The 17,215-nt window shown below is 37.2% G+C and overlaps 2 protein-coding genes across 6 annotated transcripts in view; one reads left to right on the forward strand and one right to left on the reverse strand.

Annotated features, from left to right (window-relative positions):
* Positions 1 to 17,215, reverse strand: part of LOC106053828 (S-adenosylhomocysteine hydrolase-like protein 1) — a 112,236-nt gene that overhangs the window by 90,612 nt on the left and 4,409 nt on the right. The gene's annotated exons all lie outside the window — the stretch shown is intronic.
* LOC106053893 (uncharacterized) overlaps positions 1 to 17,215 on the forward strand; it is a 59,482-nt gene that overhangs the window by 26,877 nt on the left and 15,390 nt on the right. For 2 of the 5 annotated variants that reach the window (XM_056026400.1, XM_056026395.1), the window contains exon 3: positions 16,172 to 16,351. The gene's annotated coding sequence lies outside the window, so the exon portion shown is untranslated. Of the gene's footprint in view, positions 1 to 14,590; positions 14,718 to 16,162; positions 16,352 to 17,215 lie in introns of all 5 variants that reach the window. The other 3 variants (XM_056026398.1, XM_056026399.1, XM_056026397.1) reach the window with 3 other exon arrangements.

Raw genomic sequence — 17,215 nt, forward strand, 5'->3', positions numbered from 1 at the left:
TAGTGTATGTATTGTAGCCCTAAAACAAACTTAAGACCCTCAAAAAAAAATAAAGTTGTCCGACTCTATTACAGCTATAGTATTTTATGGATCTAGGCCAGTGTTTCTCAAACTTTTTTGTCTGCCGGCACACTAAAAAAACTATAAAAATTTCGCGGCACACCACGAAGAGCAATAGTTACTTTATAATAAAAAGAAAAAAAAAAGATTTGACCTGTTTTTAAGTATTACATTTAATGTGAAGGGTGTGCCTGTTTTTGAGAGCAAATGCGATCTAATCGAGGCTCCAAAGTCGACAAACAAACTCGCATTTCATTGTCTATTGCAAGAAGTCTCTCTCTTTTCGTAGACTTGATTTCAGTCAGTGCTGAAAATCCAAACTCACAAAACCATGAAGCTGCAAATGGAAGAATTATTTGGATTGCTTTAAACTGATTGCAGGATATAACTTGTTAAATTGAAATCCAAAACACATCCAGGCTTTTCTCGGCAAAACTTGACTTAAGAACTGCATCGTTTTTTTAAATCAATGAGTTGCTCTTCTTCTTCAGTTGTATGATTTGTAGCTTCATTGTTTCCAAATGTATAGCTGACCCATTCATACTCATTACTTCAAACTGTTGGTAAGTAATGCTGCAATTCTGACTGCAGGTGTGTCAAAGTGTACAGCATTTCTGGGATAATTTCTTTAGTTGAAGCACATTCATTGTAAGTAGGAGAAGCGAAGACACCTTTCAAGATCTTACTTTGCCACAAAGACATTTTTTTCACCAAATGACTTCAGTTTTGAGGATGCAGGGATGATGGTTTCCGATGGTCCTTGAAGACTTAAATTCAATGAATTTAATTTGTCAAATAAATCAGAGAGAAGTGTCACCTTAACCCACCAGATCTCGTCATGAATAGAAAATCCAAAGTCTTTTTTTTTTCAGCCTCCAAGAATAAAATTAGCTCAGCCTTGAGTTGGACGCTTTAACACTTTTACCCTGGAGAGTCAACGAACGTTGGTGTGATACAGGAGACATTTGTAGTCTGAATCCATTGCTTCACAAAGCTCTGAGTTTACAACTTCAATCACTTGATCCAGAACAGACATCAAATATTTGAAGGCAAGAGCTTCTCCGTGGATCATGCAGTGAACAACTAATTCATTTGGATTTTCTTGACGCACAAAAGTGACGAATCCCTTTCTATTTCCCTGCATGGAAGGACACTGACACAGTTTTTCTCCACTGTAGATTGAATAGCAAAATGTTTTCGTTCACTACTTTGAAAATATCTTCGCCTTTGGTCGTAGTTGGTAAGTCTTTCCAAAATAAGAATTCGTTGACACATTTTTCATCCTTTATGAACCGAATAAAAGCTAGCAGCTGGGCTTTGCCGCTAACGTCAGTGGATTCATCAACTTGACGAGAACACAGCAGAGACACTTCATCGTCAGTCACGTCGAAGTGTTCGCAGATTTGATCTTGTAAATCTGACGATAAGTCTGCGCGAGATAGTATCATTTGACAAAGGAACTTTTTTAACTTTTTCGGCGGCATCAGGTCCAAGGATAGTTTCAACAACTATTGCTAAAGCTGGTGCAATTACTGATTCTGTCTCTGTGTGTGCTTTCTTGCGTTTTGCTAATAATTGAGACTTGCAATCAATCCCTTTTCTGGCAGCTTTAGGTAGTTCGTAAGTTTCTTAGCTTGTTTATTTTGTTGAGCCCAGATATTTTCAAAGTATTCCTTCGGTTGCGCTTTTACTGATGCATGTTTTGTTTTCAAGTGCCTCTTCAATTTGCTTGGAACAAGCGTCTCATTCGACAGAGTTGCATTGCAGGATCAAACAGAAGGTAATGGAGAATCTTCAGGTCCAGAAGATATGAAAGTTTATGAAACCATATCCGATTAATCTTTGTACCTTCGTTTGGTCCATTGCTTTTCATTTAACACTTTCGCAGTTTCATTCTTGCTACCGTATTTCTCCATGGATAACAATGAATAATGCATATTTGTTATTATTAGCATACACCTAAACAATTTACATGAAACACATCGCTTATTATTGTCGTTACCAATTCAAGAACTGGTGTCAGTGCTGTGCGTCTGCTAAGGAGGCCAACATTTGAGTCATTATAATAATATATTATGTATAGTGGACAATTCCATAACCTGAACAGCTAACACCCCTTTCCGTCATTATGGAGCGATCCACTGCCATTGCTGGTCGTTGCAAGTGAGGATATCATCGCAACGTAAAATAAAAATTTAATAGTTGGCAGACCTGTGTAACGCTACACGGGTGGCGTTGTGAAAACTCCCGCGGCACACCAGCAAATCTTCGGCGGCACACTAGTGTGCCGCGGCACACAGTTTGAGAAACACTGATCTAGGCCATGTCTACAATGTTGACATGAGAAAAGATAGAAAGGATTTAGACCTAGATCTAATTTTAAGAAATACACTTTGCGCAGATAGTTTTTTACTTTGACACATGAAAATACAAAAGAAGATCCATTGATTTCATTATATAATAAAATTAACCTTCAATTTTGTGTTTCAAAAGCATTTTTTACATTAATTAGTTCCTTATATCTGTGACTACAGATTTCCTGACGAACATTCTTTCATTAGACAATACCGTAATGAATCGCGTACTAAAAATTAATTCGTTTAATTGTTTACTTTATAATCCCATCCCTAGATCTAAAACTCTAATTCAACTCTAAGATGATAAAACTTCTCTTCGCACACATAGTTTTATACTTTAACACATAAATATATTAATTAAAGTCCATTCATTTCATATTTTGATCAAATAAACATTCAAATTTGGTTTTCTAAAGCTACATTCGTTTACGAAAGCTGCGAAGCCGAGTTGAGATAGGCCTAGATCTATATTCATTCATGAATCGCGTACTAAAAATTATTTCGTTTAATTGTTCACTTTATAATACCATCCCTAGATCTAAAACTCTAATCCAACTCTAAGATGATAAAACTTCTCTTCGCACAGATAGTTTTATACTTTAACACATAAATATATTAATTAAAGTCCATTCATTTCATATTTTGATCAAATAAACATTAAAATTTGGTTTTCTAAAGCTACATTCGCTTACGAAAGCTGCGAAGCCGAGTTGAGATAGGCCTAGATCTATATTCATTCATGAATCGCGTACTAAAAATTATTTCGTTTAATTGTTCACTTTATAATCCCATTTATTTAACAAAGCTATCGCTCTTTTCGTTTTCAATAGATAAGAATGTATCGACTTCGGGTAAACCATTTTCGCAAAACTAATTTTATTTTCGTAGCGAAAGAGAAATAACGTGAAAGGATCATTAGCTACGTTTAACATACATCTAAATCCAATCCACTAGATTATTCAAAAGCAAATGTTTTAATTTTAAAAAATGGATTTAAGCCTATTAGCTATTTTGATTTGATAGCTTCATTCACACTATTTTACATTGACACATTCGCTTTACTTATTACATTATTATTTCGTTTAATTGTTTACAAAACACTCTCAGTGACTATATCGACAGTAATGCGCAAATAAAGACCCGCGGGTCGCGGGTAACATATGTCTAGTTATATATAAAATACAATGTATACAAATCTATCTACTATGTATTACTGGGAGGTTATACGAATAATGGATATAACCAGTTGCTTTAACTCTTAGTCATCCAGGACATATCGTCTAATGTAAATTAAGGATTATATAATATAATTATATATAAAATACAATGTATACAAATCTATCTACTATTTATTACTGAGAGGTCATACGAATAATGGATACAACCAGTTAATAAAAGTCAAAAGTATTACTTTTCTGGCTATATAAACGAAACTAAGCAATGCGGGCCTTGTTTATTTTAGACCAGAACCAGCTGTTGAATAACACTAACATTCTGTTTCATCCTGTTTTCAAAAATCCTTTAACTGGCTTACATAAGTGCATAACTCGACACAATACAACTGCATTATTTTTGCGTTTATTTATTAAAAACAACAACGAACGGGCAGATCTATGTAAATCTATGACATGAATGTAACAGTGAAATGACATACTAGTGTATTCAATCCTGTGCACCTCATACTGGACTTTCGTCATACCACTAGTTACGTTTGTACTTATTGTAAGTACGGTATGATGCGCGCTGGCGGAGTGGTCAAGCGCTTGACATTCGGGCTCCAATTCTAGTAAAGAATGGAATTTTTAATTTCGTGATCTTTAAGGCGCCTCTGAGTCCACCCAGCTCAAAACGCAAAGGCGGAAGGTCGATGTGCTGGCCACATGACACCCTCGTTAAACGTGGGCCACAGCAACAGATGCCATTTAGGTCGCAAGGACTTAAAGGGGAACTTCACATACTTTAAGACGATAATAATTCGGATTTTCAAAAAAAAAAAAAAAAGTAGATTTAAACGTTACAGACAGGTAAATAATCTAATTGCATAAACACTATATAATATATATAGTTTTAGCCTGGTATTATATACAATTGTATTGCTGTAAACATCCCTTATGTCACTTGGGGATTTTCTTCTCTCTTGCGTTAATCAAACAATGTAACTTTAGGTCACTGGTGCTATTTCCATAGCTGGGCTATGTATGAAGGCTGAGCTAGAGGTACTTAGGACTAAATCAACAAAATAATACCCGCACTCATAGAGATTGTGAAATAAAAAGTAGAATCTTCGACTACTACTATGTTAGAAATCAAAACCTGAAGTTAGAACATTTCAACCTCATAGTACAAATGTTTATTAACATTCGTGTTGTTCAGAACTCTCCAGGTTAGAAGTCTATACGTTAACTCCATGACAAAAAACAACAAAAATCCCAACCATCTTGCTACAATTATTTTCTTTTCCTCCACGACTCCCATAAAAAATTCAAAAGTAATCTCCCACCTTTGGGCTAAAACTAAGGGAGAGATTTAAGGCAGACAAAATTAATTTCCCCACCAAACCCTGTCCCTCCTTTCTCAGCAAGTTTTCCCATAGGACGCTCTGGTTCAGAAACTGCGAACACTTTCTCTTCTCATTACATATGCGTTGGTTACAATTTTCACAACGCTCAGATTGCAATTGAAGCTGACTTAAGCAAACTTGTCGACCCAAGGCGTAGCATACGCCGTTATTTTGCAGGGCCGGCCTTAGCCCACTGCAACCTATGCGACCGCGGTGGGCCCAGCACTTTCATAGGACCCGCGCTAATTCCTTATAACAGATTTCCCGCGGCCTCCTGATTTACAAGGAGCTCCTGGAAATCTCCTGAAGTTGCAAAATATACGAAAAAGTCCTGGAAATCTCCGGAAATTATTAATATCTTTTGAAAACTCTTACGAATCTCATGAAATATATAGACAAAGATTGTCATTTTGGGGCGTCATTCAATATGCAGAACGCCAATCCTACGCGCGGTAAAAAAACGGCATAATACAATACCCGTAATTGTGGAATCTGATGAAAGAAGCTTCTCGCGCCTCAAACTTGATCTTGATCTTTCCACCACTTGCTTCAAACTGATCTTTCTACCACTTGCTTCAAAGTGACCCTTCTACCACTTGTGTCAAATTGATCTTTCTACCACTTGTTTGAAATTGATCCTTCTACCACTTTTTTCAAAGTGACCCTTCTACCACTTGTTTCAAATTGATCTTTCTACCACTTGTTTGAAATTGATCCTTCTACTACTTTTTTCAAAGTGACCCTTCTACCACTTGTTTGAAATTGATCTTCCTACCACTTGTTTGAAATTGATCTTTCTACCACTTGCTTCAAAGTGACCCTTCTACCACTTGTTTCAAATTGATCTTTCTACCACTTGTTTGAAATTGATCCTTCTACCACTTTTTTCAAAGTGACCCTTCTACCACTTGTTTCAAATTGATCTTTCTACCACTTGCTTCAAAGTGACCCTTCTACCACTTGTTTCAAATTGATCTTTCTACCACTTGTTTGAAATTGATCCTTCTACCACTTTTTTCAAAGTGACCCTTCTATTTCAAAAAGATTTTTGTTTTTCAAAAGAGGTAGGAGCATTAAAAAAAGAGCTATATTTCATAAAGGTTAAATATACTCTGAATATAGCAAGGTCACTATTTAGCAATACTTTTATTTATTTATTGTGATTATACTAAACGTCGTTTAAAACTTAAATTGGATACTTTTGTTCATAATTTTAAATTCGATCTAACTCATATCGTACAGTGAAGGACTCTTTTTAAAGGACATCAAGCTGATGTTCTAATTACAACCTTGCCGGCAAAGACTTCTTTCCCACTTAAAATTATACGCCCACATAATAAATGCTAGGCATAGAGTCATTTTAATAATGTGACACTGAAAACAGTGCTTTGTTTAATAGCTTGTTAAGAAAGCAGGAGGGAGACTGGGGGGTTAAGAAGGTCAAAGTGTACTGCAGGTCACTCTATCATTCGGTAGAGATTTACATACAAGGTAGAAAGCACATTAATCACGTGCAATGACAGCACACTGAAGGATGTTCTTTTAAAGATTTTTCCACCATTTGCATTCTTCTCTCACCAAAGGACACTGAGCACAGTAGCTACCAAACATACGGTACGGTACACTTTTCATTTGGCCTAAAGTTAACTCTTCATGTAATGTTACCTAACGGTTGAAATAAAGAGGTACTAGAAACTGTCTGATATTATTTCACTTGGGGAATAAAAGCGAGGTGAAAGAGGGGGGGGGGTCAACCTGTAATAGAAACCAAAATCGTGTTATTCTCTGATTCAAAATGCTTTTATAGCTGGTTGGTTTTATGATGGGGTCACATTAACCTTAAAATATAAAGGTGTTATTAAACTTACGTTAAAAAAAGACCAGCAGTACCGTATTGGACTGCATTCGCTGAGGATGTTTGTTTTAAAAGAGGTCTTCCCCCCCCCTTAACAAAAACAATATGATTTATCCACTGTTAACCCGTCATCTAGCTCTCTATCACAACATGAGGGATAAGTACAGGAACTCATTCACAAGAAAGTTTCCTATTCTTTAAGATTATGTCATGAAGTGAGAAGGAAAAGAGTAGTGATTAGAATCAGAAAACAAGCAACAGAAAAAATAATACTTTTTAAAAACAAAGCTTATCTAAGGGAAGGAACCGCTAAGTATTGCCATTTTTCTGTAAATTACGGGGTTTATCTCCCTTTTCGCTATATATATAAAACAAAATTAATGAATTAGTACTAAATGATTACCTAATCAGTTAATTTTTGGATTGATTCGTGTACTCTTATCCACTATGGAGAATGGGAAGTGGGAGAAAAAACGTGTCAAAACGTAATAAGGGGGCTAAATCCATAAATATATATATAGAACAAAAAGAAGTCCCTCCTTCAAGTCCTAGAAAATAATCGACCAACTGAAGTGTGTGTGTGTAACGCCCGCAGTGGTATTTAAATGTGTCGCACTTTCTTCCCCATTATACTATAAATAGTCACCATGTAGAGACACATTGACTGCCTTTGTACTGACTCGTCAAGAATCTAAGCTCGCAAGAGGTATAGTGCAGGGAACCACCATGTAAACGTCTCCATAGATCTCCAATCAGCACAATGACAATCCAATGGTCTGGATATCGGAAAGACAAAAATTGTATCCTCGATCCCTCCCCATCTTTTACCTTTTTCGCCCCCATCCCCCAGGCTGTGACTCTGGATCGTTTTTTCTTTGGTGTGAAGAGCCGACAGCGATAGCTATTCAAGATATCCCTCAGTGACATACCGAAGTTGATATCAGTTCAAGTTGCCAAATGTAGCTCTCGCTCTCTGACCAAACGTTTAATAGAACAGAACGTTGTATATATTCGTAAAATTGTCTTCCCTTGTATGTTTCAGTGTTTAGAAAAATATATCAGAAAAACATGAAAAATACTTTTTTTTTGAGGGGGGGGGGGTTAAAATGTATATAAGAAAAGTAGTTGTAAATGTCTACACTATAGTAATTGTAATTGTGTTTCAGTGATACAAATGTACATTGTTCAGTTGTTGATTATTTCAGTCAAAAATGGACCACGCAACTTGAATTTGTCTTGCCAAGCTTAGGAGCTTTGTGTCTACATAAAGTTAAAAAAAAAAACAGAGAGAGAGAGAGAAAGGGGGGGGGAAGAGAGAGAGAGAATGAGAGAGAGGTGGGGAAAGAGAGAGAGAGAGAGAAAGCAAAAAAAAAAAACAACTTATAAATTTAAACAAAAATTACCGCTATTGTATCTTCAAACCAGTTTATCAAATTGTTCTTTGCTAGTAAATAAGACGCGATCTTCATTGTCGCGTTTGTTTGTTTTTTAAACATTAGTAACATGATTTCGAGAGCGGTGTTTGCGAAAATTCTTTTTTGAAAGCAAAGATGAATAAAGGGGAAGAACTCCGCAATTACAACTTTATCTCTCAATTAATTACAAGCAATTAATTAACTAATTGGTTATTTTTTTTCTTATTGATTCATGAATAATTGTGCAAAATTTTAACTTGATCCTAGCATGTGTGTGGGAGAAACAACGCGTAGTACTAGATGTATAAACTTTTTACCAAACAGACAGCAAGACAGATCGACTCAAAAAAAAGTGTGTATAATTTTAAAAGCTTTGGTGAAATGTTCTTACAGTCTAAAAATGTGCAACCAGCATAAAAGGTTTCAATGTAATTTTGGAATTCAGTTTGAAATAATGCACAAGGCTTTCAATGCACTACCGAAAGAGACTAGGCATAGCCTCTGTGTGTTTAAGTTGCATGGACTGACAGCCATGTAGCTTACAAGTTTATATAATAAGTTTGCTTAATAATAATGATATAATGATAATAATAATAATAATAATAAAGATGACATTACTCGAGTTACAGACACACACACACACGTTATAAGCACAGCAGAACTTGAACTAAGGTCATAGCAAACGACCTTGTCAGAAACTGAGTCCAAATGAATAAATGGAGTCCCTCGGTTGAACAGGGCAGCTAGGTACACAAACAAAATTAGGGCCCTAAATCTCTGGCGAAATTGTGGATGGCAATGGACGGAAACATTAAGATCAATTAAGGAAGTCGTAAAGAGGGAAAAACAATTCTAAAAATAACTTATGAAGGTGACCCCTAGTTGTTTTTTTTTTAAGTCCCATTTCCGTGTAGATAAGCCATTGTCCGTTGAAAGCCATTCATAACTGTAGTCGTCTGTAACGTCCATCGGGGATTCTCAAACGAATTCTGCGAGGTAGATTCAGTTTAAGTAAACGCTTCACGCTCAACATGTACAACTACTTTTCTATGAAAGCTTACATTCGATATGTGGGTCAGAGTGACGATTGAATAGAAACGTTTAACTGAGACTGAGTCTAATAAATAGATCCCGCTATGATCCAGGGCCGGTCTTAGGCCACTGCAACCTATGCGGCCGCAGTTGGGCCCTCACTTTCATAGGCCCCGCGCGAGTTCTAGGTGTAAATTATTAAAGTAAACCATTTTAACTTATTATCAAAGGGTTTCTGGATTCTCCTGAAATTGTAAAATATACGAAAAAGTCACGAAAATCTGAAATTATTAAAATCTTCTGAAAACTGATGCAAATCTCCTTAAAAACAGACACAATTGTCATTTCTGGGTGTCATTCAATATGGAAAACGCCAATCTTATTAACAATACAAAAAAAAACCCACCATTGTCAGCTTTCATTTAATAAAAAATGTAATAATAATGCGAATTTTAACCAAAACAAAAAGTTCCAATTCTTAATTTACTTTAAGCTCATCTCTTGTCCACGGGGATCACCGAAAGAGTTGTTTACTACTTTTGAGAAAAATGGCAAGCAATGAATGTCATAGTACTACTTGTAAGAAATGTTGACTGAAAGAGTACAAAGACACTAAGATACTTCACGTGGTACATACATTGGAATGTCTTCCTACACGTGTACCTGTACATACAGGAGGACTCAACTCTTTTTGTCAAACTCAACCTGTATGTTTCTTGAGCCCGGGCCCACTGGGACATTGCCACGCTACTTGGTGTGTACTACTTTTATAAGCTAGTTACATAAGATGTACTCGAGACGACTCTAGTAGACATCTCACTAGTATACTAATGATAAATGCTTGAGGAACTTAAAAGTTGGGTGTTACTTTAATGAGTCGTGTTCTCTAAAATTCACATATAAATCTCGACTCACGCCTTAAGTTTTAGAAATACAACCGATGAAAGGTTCTTTTCTTTTAAGGGCATAGCTCTGTGACTGTGACCCTCTTTTTTTAAAAGATGCCCCAATAAGTCATCCAGCTGTTACTCATATATGTCTTATCTTCTATGAGTAGTCTTTTTAATTCTTAGCATAAAAGACGTGATTCTTTCTCCCTTGGAGGGTCTGTGTGAACCAGACTGAACCGTCTCCCAGTAATTATCGAGATAAATCTATCCTTTATGTCTACTCTCATAAAAAGAGTCTTAACAGGATGCCTTTATGTCGAGTATAATTATACTTGCCAATATCTTTGGGATACGATTTTTTTTTTGGTTAGATTCATTTCAATTCTAAGTCGGTGGCTTGAAACAGGAATGGCTACTTTTATTCCAACTTTGAATGCTATCAGGTAGAAATAGAACAAAAGTTTGACTTTAACTTACAGGAAATAAATCATAAGCTAGGCGTGTAATGAAGTTCACAGTGCAGGATATACACACATCAACGTACGCAATCCCCTGAGAATAGGAATTGGTGGGAGGGGGGGAGACTTTGGGAATCAACTCTTTTAGCAAAGTCGTACGATTCTTGAAAAAAAAAAAAGCTACCGTACCAGTAAGTGTAATTAGGTGAACAGCGGAAGGGGATGAGAAAGTAACAGCGCAAACTCTAAAGGAGGGATAGGAAAAGTATTTTTTAAGAGGATTTTAAAAAGGTATATTTACACAAACACACACACAAACTCAGAATTTGATCATGCACATCAAAAACAAATTTCTTAACACTGGACAAAGGATGTAGGCTAAAATTATATAAATACTTCTACATTCAAAGCGGGCTGCATGTGATTGGTGCATGATGTGTGCACAAATGTGCACAGGTTTTTGAGACCATCACTGATACATACAAGAGCCAATCAGAGTACAGTAGGCTTCTAGAAAGAACACAGACGGAACGTTTTTTGTTATATAATTTTCATAGAGCCCAGTGTTCACAAAAGTTACGATATGTTCATAGACAACTAATTTAATCCATGTTCACAGTTTGGAGCAGACTCATTTCAATGACGCACAATGTAATCCTATTCACACTATTACAGTCTCACAGACAGAACCGCCCTGTCCTGATTCCCCCCAACTTTGTTGATTTGACTAGCTGCAAATACCCTATTCGAAAATAGAAACTAAATCGGAAAAAGGGAGGCAACTGCGATTATGCCCAAAGATTTTTCTTTTAAGCAATTACCTTTCTTGTAATAATTTACACCCTAAAAAAATGTTTCATGTGATGTACATTGTGAAATGCATACGGCTTGAAACAGCTGTGTCCTATATATTTTGACACATCTGGCGCATATGAAGCCGTTCGCTAGAGGTTAAACTTTCATCAAAACTTACTTTGGGTTTCCAATGTACACCGATGTTAAAAAAAAAAAATCTTCAGCTATCCTTGTGTCATAGTAATAAGTTTAATCGGTCTTTTTATATAAACCATTAAGTGGGCAGGTGCACGTCACATAGGGGCATGTGCCATAGTGCTAATAAACTTCTTATAATAAAAGTACACATCTAGCAGGGCACATGTAGAGCACACAGGACATATCTGACATAGCACGTACTTAGTACTGCTTCATGCTATCTGCTTTCTTAAGAGAAGCGAACAGACAAAACAGCGCACTGTCTTTACACCAATTAGAACTGTCTAATACAAACATCTTTTTCTCCTCTATTATTCTGAAATCTTGACATCAATACAAATAAAGTATACAGTTCTAGACTTCAACTAAAAGTAAAAACTTCAAGGAACAAAAAAAAAAATAATTTAAAAAATTTAAAAAATTCAATTCTGTTTCAAGATCATAGCCACGTCGATCTGTGACGTGGTGACGAGCTATTGGTCTCCCCTGCCCACAGATTGCGAAGTGGCAGGTCAGTGTTCAGGCCTTCTATACTAGAACGAACGGTCTCGATTCAACTCAAGACATTTTGCAATGTAAAAAAAATACCTAAGAGTCAACCTTCACGAGATTACAATTTAGTTGCTCAAGTTAGATGTATACAAGCCGGTGTGTCTCTAAATGGACTTTGTTTCACCCTAATGATAAGTAGCATGCTACAGATCACTCTGCACGTAATAAAACAATACATTGAATCAATCCCTCAAAATCACACCCACCAAGAGACGCATCTGATCTATACGGCTAATAGCAATACACCAGTGTTTCTCAAAATGTTATCGATGCCCAACCCCCAGACGAATCTACTCGCGCTTCCCTTTTCCAGTTGAGAGAAGAGACTTAATGACATATAATTATACCTAAATTCCGGTTTGCATTAATATAATATGTTTAAACCCCACATTTACATTATGAATGTTCATAAAAGCTAGTCCGTTTAGTCTTATGCTGTTGTTTTGTTTCGTAAAATAGTGTTCAGAAGATCATTTTTAAGTGTTTTGTTTACTAGAAAAGATTCTGATAGGATAGGCAGCTGGTTCCGCTTCCATCCAGGAAGCAGCACTGCCCAATACTTTTGAGCGAGAAACAGTCAAGATTCAGGAGGCGCACTTGTGTAATAGGGGCAATCTTCGTAACACCATCTTCGTGTAGGCGTCTTGCCGCGGGCATTTTATTTGTGTCACACTTCAAGTTAACAATATAGAACAGTCGGGATAATTCGAACATTCTGATACAAGAGAAGTCAAGTAGACTCAAAATAGCGTAGAAGTTGTGAGACTTCAACAAACACTTTCTTTTTTGAGTGGATAAATGCAGACACCTGTCGTGAAAACGGTATTCATTTTAGAAGGTCTTTATTAGAAGATGAAACAAGGCATTGTACATCAAATATTTGAATTTCGAAAAACGTTAGTATTAATGTCATTTAATGTTACCATTCAAAGATGGATTGATAGTTTCTGTGTAAACACAACTGTTTTTGCTCCTTGAAAAATATATTGACTGGTTTCGCTCCCCCGCCAGCCCCCTTACTATTAGCCAGGACATCGCCCCCTTCACTTCCGGAGAACATGCCCCACAGTTTAAGAAACGCCGCAATAAACTATAGCTCTTTTTGCTCTTAAGGCCCTGGCCAGCTACTCAGACGCCAACTTTTTAGAGGCAATCGTCCACTGGACCAAAGCAGCCATTGATTGAATGTTACAGCCTATTTGCACAAAGCTCTCTCCAAAACGTTTCCTGTCTGACTGAGAATGTCAGAAAACGTTCAAGGGAAATGATAAAAGTTATTTTCGTATTTACAAGCGAAGGAGAATCCTTTGAAATGCATACTATGCCTAATAATAGCTGTACTTTACCGTGAATACATCTTTTTTTCCAGATGTTCTTTAAAGGAATAGTAAAAGTACAAACCAATTTTTTCCCAATTTAGCAGTCCACGGGGCAGGTCAAGTGGCCTGGTTCCATGGCCAGGAATGTAGGTCGGTGACTCTCAGATCAGCAGTGAATCACCTCACCACCCGATAACCGTGTCCCACAAAAGCGGTGATTGGCAGGAAAATAAATAGTCGGTAAAAATAACAATACTACAATAAGAGCATTAGTATCGCGTGTTTCGGGTACTATCATAACTAGTGTTCATATTAAACCAGCAATAGGCCTACATTGAGATGTGGTCAACAGTATAGGATGGTAGAGTGAAGAATCGAAATTAGATCTAGTAGTGAAGAGAAAAAATAAAACGTTTATAGTAGGAATCGACGCACTCAGTTAAACCCTTTACAAAAAAAAAAAAAAAATAATGTTGCTGTTTTGCCATGAACCGTGTGTTTATTTTTTTTATCTATTTGTATTGCAGATGAATATTTTTAATTCGAACCACGTGATCAAAATGGATAAGAAAGGCGTTTTTTTTTTTAATGTACCTAAACCAGAAATTTCTGTACTTATACATATGGAATCATGGCAAGATTTAGGCTTAATGAGGCCCTTGTAACAAACAAAAGGCAATTTTATTACTTTGCTTTTTCTTCAAAACAATATTTGGGGTCGGGGTGGGGGGGGGTCCTAAACTATAGTTTATGTTGCCTATAGGTAGGCCTAAATACAACACTGCTTGGGAAAGAATGAATACGAGCAGGACAACAAAAGTACACGTTACTATAAGATCTAATCAACATATAGTGTTGCATTGAGGTCAGCAGCGAAGTTATGTAGTGATGCACAGAAGGAAGTGATAGGACTTATTCCCATTTCTTTTCTTTTTTCAAATCGTTAGATGTTGGCATTCGGATCCTAAGATCATACAAGTAATACAAAATAGTAACATATGGTGTGTGTGTGAGAGTGAGTGAGAGAGAGAGACAGAGAGAGAGAGAGATGCCCATTCAAAGTAAGGCATTTGAAAACCTTCTTGTTCAAACTATACAGCATATCTGAGGTCAGTCTACTGGATGAGAACATAAAAGAGATCATCTACTCTTTCTCATGTCAACAGCAATGAAGTATGCACCTATACCCTTACAGAGTATTGAGGGATTCTATTCACTGTGTTCAAGTGAGTACTTACACAAATAGTATGCTCAATTAATCCTACAACGCAAGACGTATCCAAGGCGCCCAGACACGTACATTATCAACAGAGAACCTTCTTAAACAGGTTGATGAAGATGCCAATATTTACACAATCACGTTCTCAACAAAGCGTTGCTTAGCACTCCAACGCTGCGTAGAAATTATGCAAAGAGAAATCTATAGACGTCTATAACGAAGCGGATTTTCCAATTGTCTGGTTCTGGAAGCTGTGGTTAAGATAAAAAGCCTCGCACACCAAAACCAGGACAAGGCCAGAAAGGCCACGCAGCAATTACCACTTGTCAAATTCAGTACCGCGAAAATGTCAGGCCGATGGTAAGCTTTTAAGGTGAACCAGAGTCAATATGAAAGGCCGTCGTCCAATAGAAAGATGGGTAAAATATTGAAATCTCGTAGAACTGTGTCAGTCTGTCAGGTCTCTGCTTATCTGGGGGGGGGGGGGGGGGGGGGGGGGAGAGCCTCACATCAACCACGACATTATTTGGTTGCTGTGTAACAGACTTCTTTAGTCAATCCGGTTGTCATCGCCGTGTATCAATTACTTAGTAAAGTAAAAACATATTGTTACAAATGAACAGTGATAGGTAGAGGTCAACGTATGACCCCGGCGAGATGACAAAGCAGCTAGTGTTCCCTGGAATCTACATGTACAAACAAAGACAGGATGTGACGTGTCCACACGTGTTATTTCAGAGGATACTAGCCGTGTTTGTGCAACTTTGGACAAGCGATTAGGGACTCTATATAAGCCAGAGAGTTAATGTGAAAGTCAGTCGTATGGAGTCGTGAGTGAGCCGTTACAGTCGATACAGACTATGTAAGACGTGTGCGGCTCTGTGGAAGAGAAATGTGTACGACTCGATGCAAGTTAACTAGGGTAGAGTTAACTGGAGTGGACTACTGTCGTTAAAGTCTATACAGCGAACTACAGTGGACTTGAGCCGTTACAGTCGATACAGTCGATGTAAGACGTGTGCGGCTCTGATGTGGTAGACTGGAGTACGACTTGGTTCAGCTTTGGGAGACCTGGAGCGACACTGGGAAGTGTGTCGTTGGTCTGTTCTGTAGAATACGGCTCGAGGAAAGTTGAGAAGAGATGAATTGCAACGAAGTGAAGAGATGCAGTGCAACGAAGTATAGCTAACTGTAAACTGACAGATATTGTACAGTCTTCTACGCTACATGTTACAGTAATGTTAGAGTTAATAGTCATTAAAGTTATATGAAACTGAAAGTTTAGTCGTCAAGTTCTTTGCTGTGTTTTTATTTGTGTGCCAACTAATACTTCTAGCCAGAAGATTCAGAAATACGTAACAATATATTCTTGTCGAGGGTAGATATTTCCTATTCTTTGTACTTTGTTTACCCTATGAAAAAAAAAAGTGATCACTATCCTATGTACGCTAGTATTCTCAGGATATACAGTAGCAGTAGACCAAAAGGCAAGTGGCAATGTAAACAAGAGAAAGTCTACCAAGATGTTCCGGTCAGTTCAGCCCACGAGTGTAATACGTCTTTCACGCAACACAGCTGAGCACACAAGGCCGGGGCAAGACGATGTATACACGTGACCCATCAACGTTATTGATGACCTGGGTAAGTGTTCTTATAAACACACTGGCCTAAATCTGAACAGCAGCCTATCTATAAATCAAGTGGTGTGGCCAACTTTTCTTTTACAGTGGAGGCTGGGAATCGAATATCCTAGACGGAAAAAAAAAAGTTTATCTTTTCTTTTTTCTAATTTAAAAAAAAATATAGATCTGCCTCTTCCTAAATCACTTCGTATTGGGTCGTTTGGAAATAAGTTCAAAATCACAGAAAGAAGACGTAGGCTCCATACTTCTTATTGTGGGAGAGGGGGGGGCAGAACATCTACGCCCTTTAACAGACTTTAATGTAGAACCGCTCTATACTTTGTATGTATTAAAAGAATAAGTCTTTTTTTTTTCGTTGCCTGCTCCGAGGTCAAATATTAACAACTAACAACTAGATCTTGTCTATGATCAAAACCCATACAAAGTTATTGACTACATCCTTGTTTAACACATGAATGTCACCGTTGTTTAAAACTTACAACACCATATCAACTGAACTCAATGTTATATGGTGCTTATTGGCTGATTCGTATTTATTAAGACTCCCGGCAAAGCTTGGGTGTGTTAATCCGCTATGACAGAAAAATCAATAAGGAAAAAAAAAATCTAAGTGCAAGAACGTTTTAAGGCTTGCTATTTTAAGACTGCCCTAAATGTGGAGGTGGGAAGGGTGGGTTCACTTTACAACAACATCATTAGTACATTCAACTTTCTGCCCCCACTTTTTGAAAATAACATCGACCCCATGCTGTAAGCCACCTTTATACACCTTCTGCTTCATGGTGGAAGATGAGCACAATCTCATTTCCAATTGTCTCGAAGTTCAGGCTAAAGTCAAATAAAACTATTTCAAATCTGGAAC

Source organism: Biomphalaria glabrata, chromosome 4 (genome assembly GCF_947242115.1).
Source record: "Biomphalaria glabrata chromosome 4, xgBioGlab47.1, whole genome shotgun sequence".
In the NCBI taxonomy this organism is placed as follows: domain Eukaryota; kingdom Metazoa; phylum Mollusca; class Gastropoda; family Planorbidae; genus Biomphalaria; species Biomphalaria glabrata.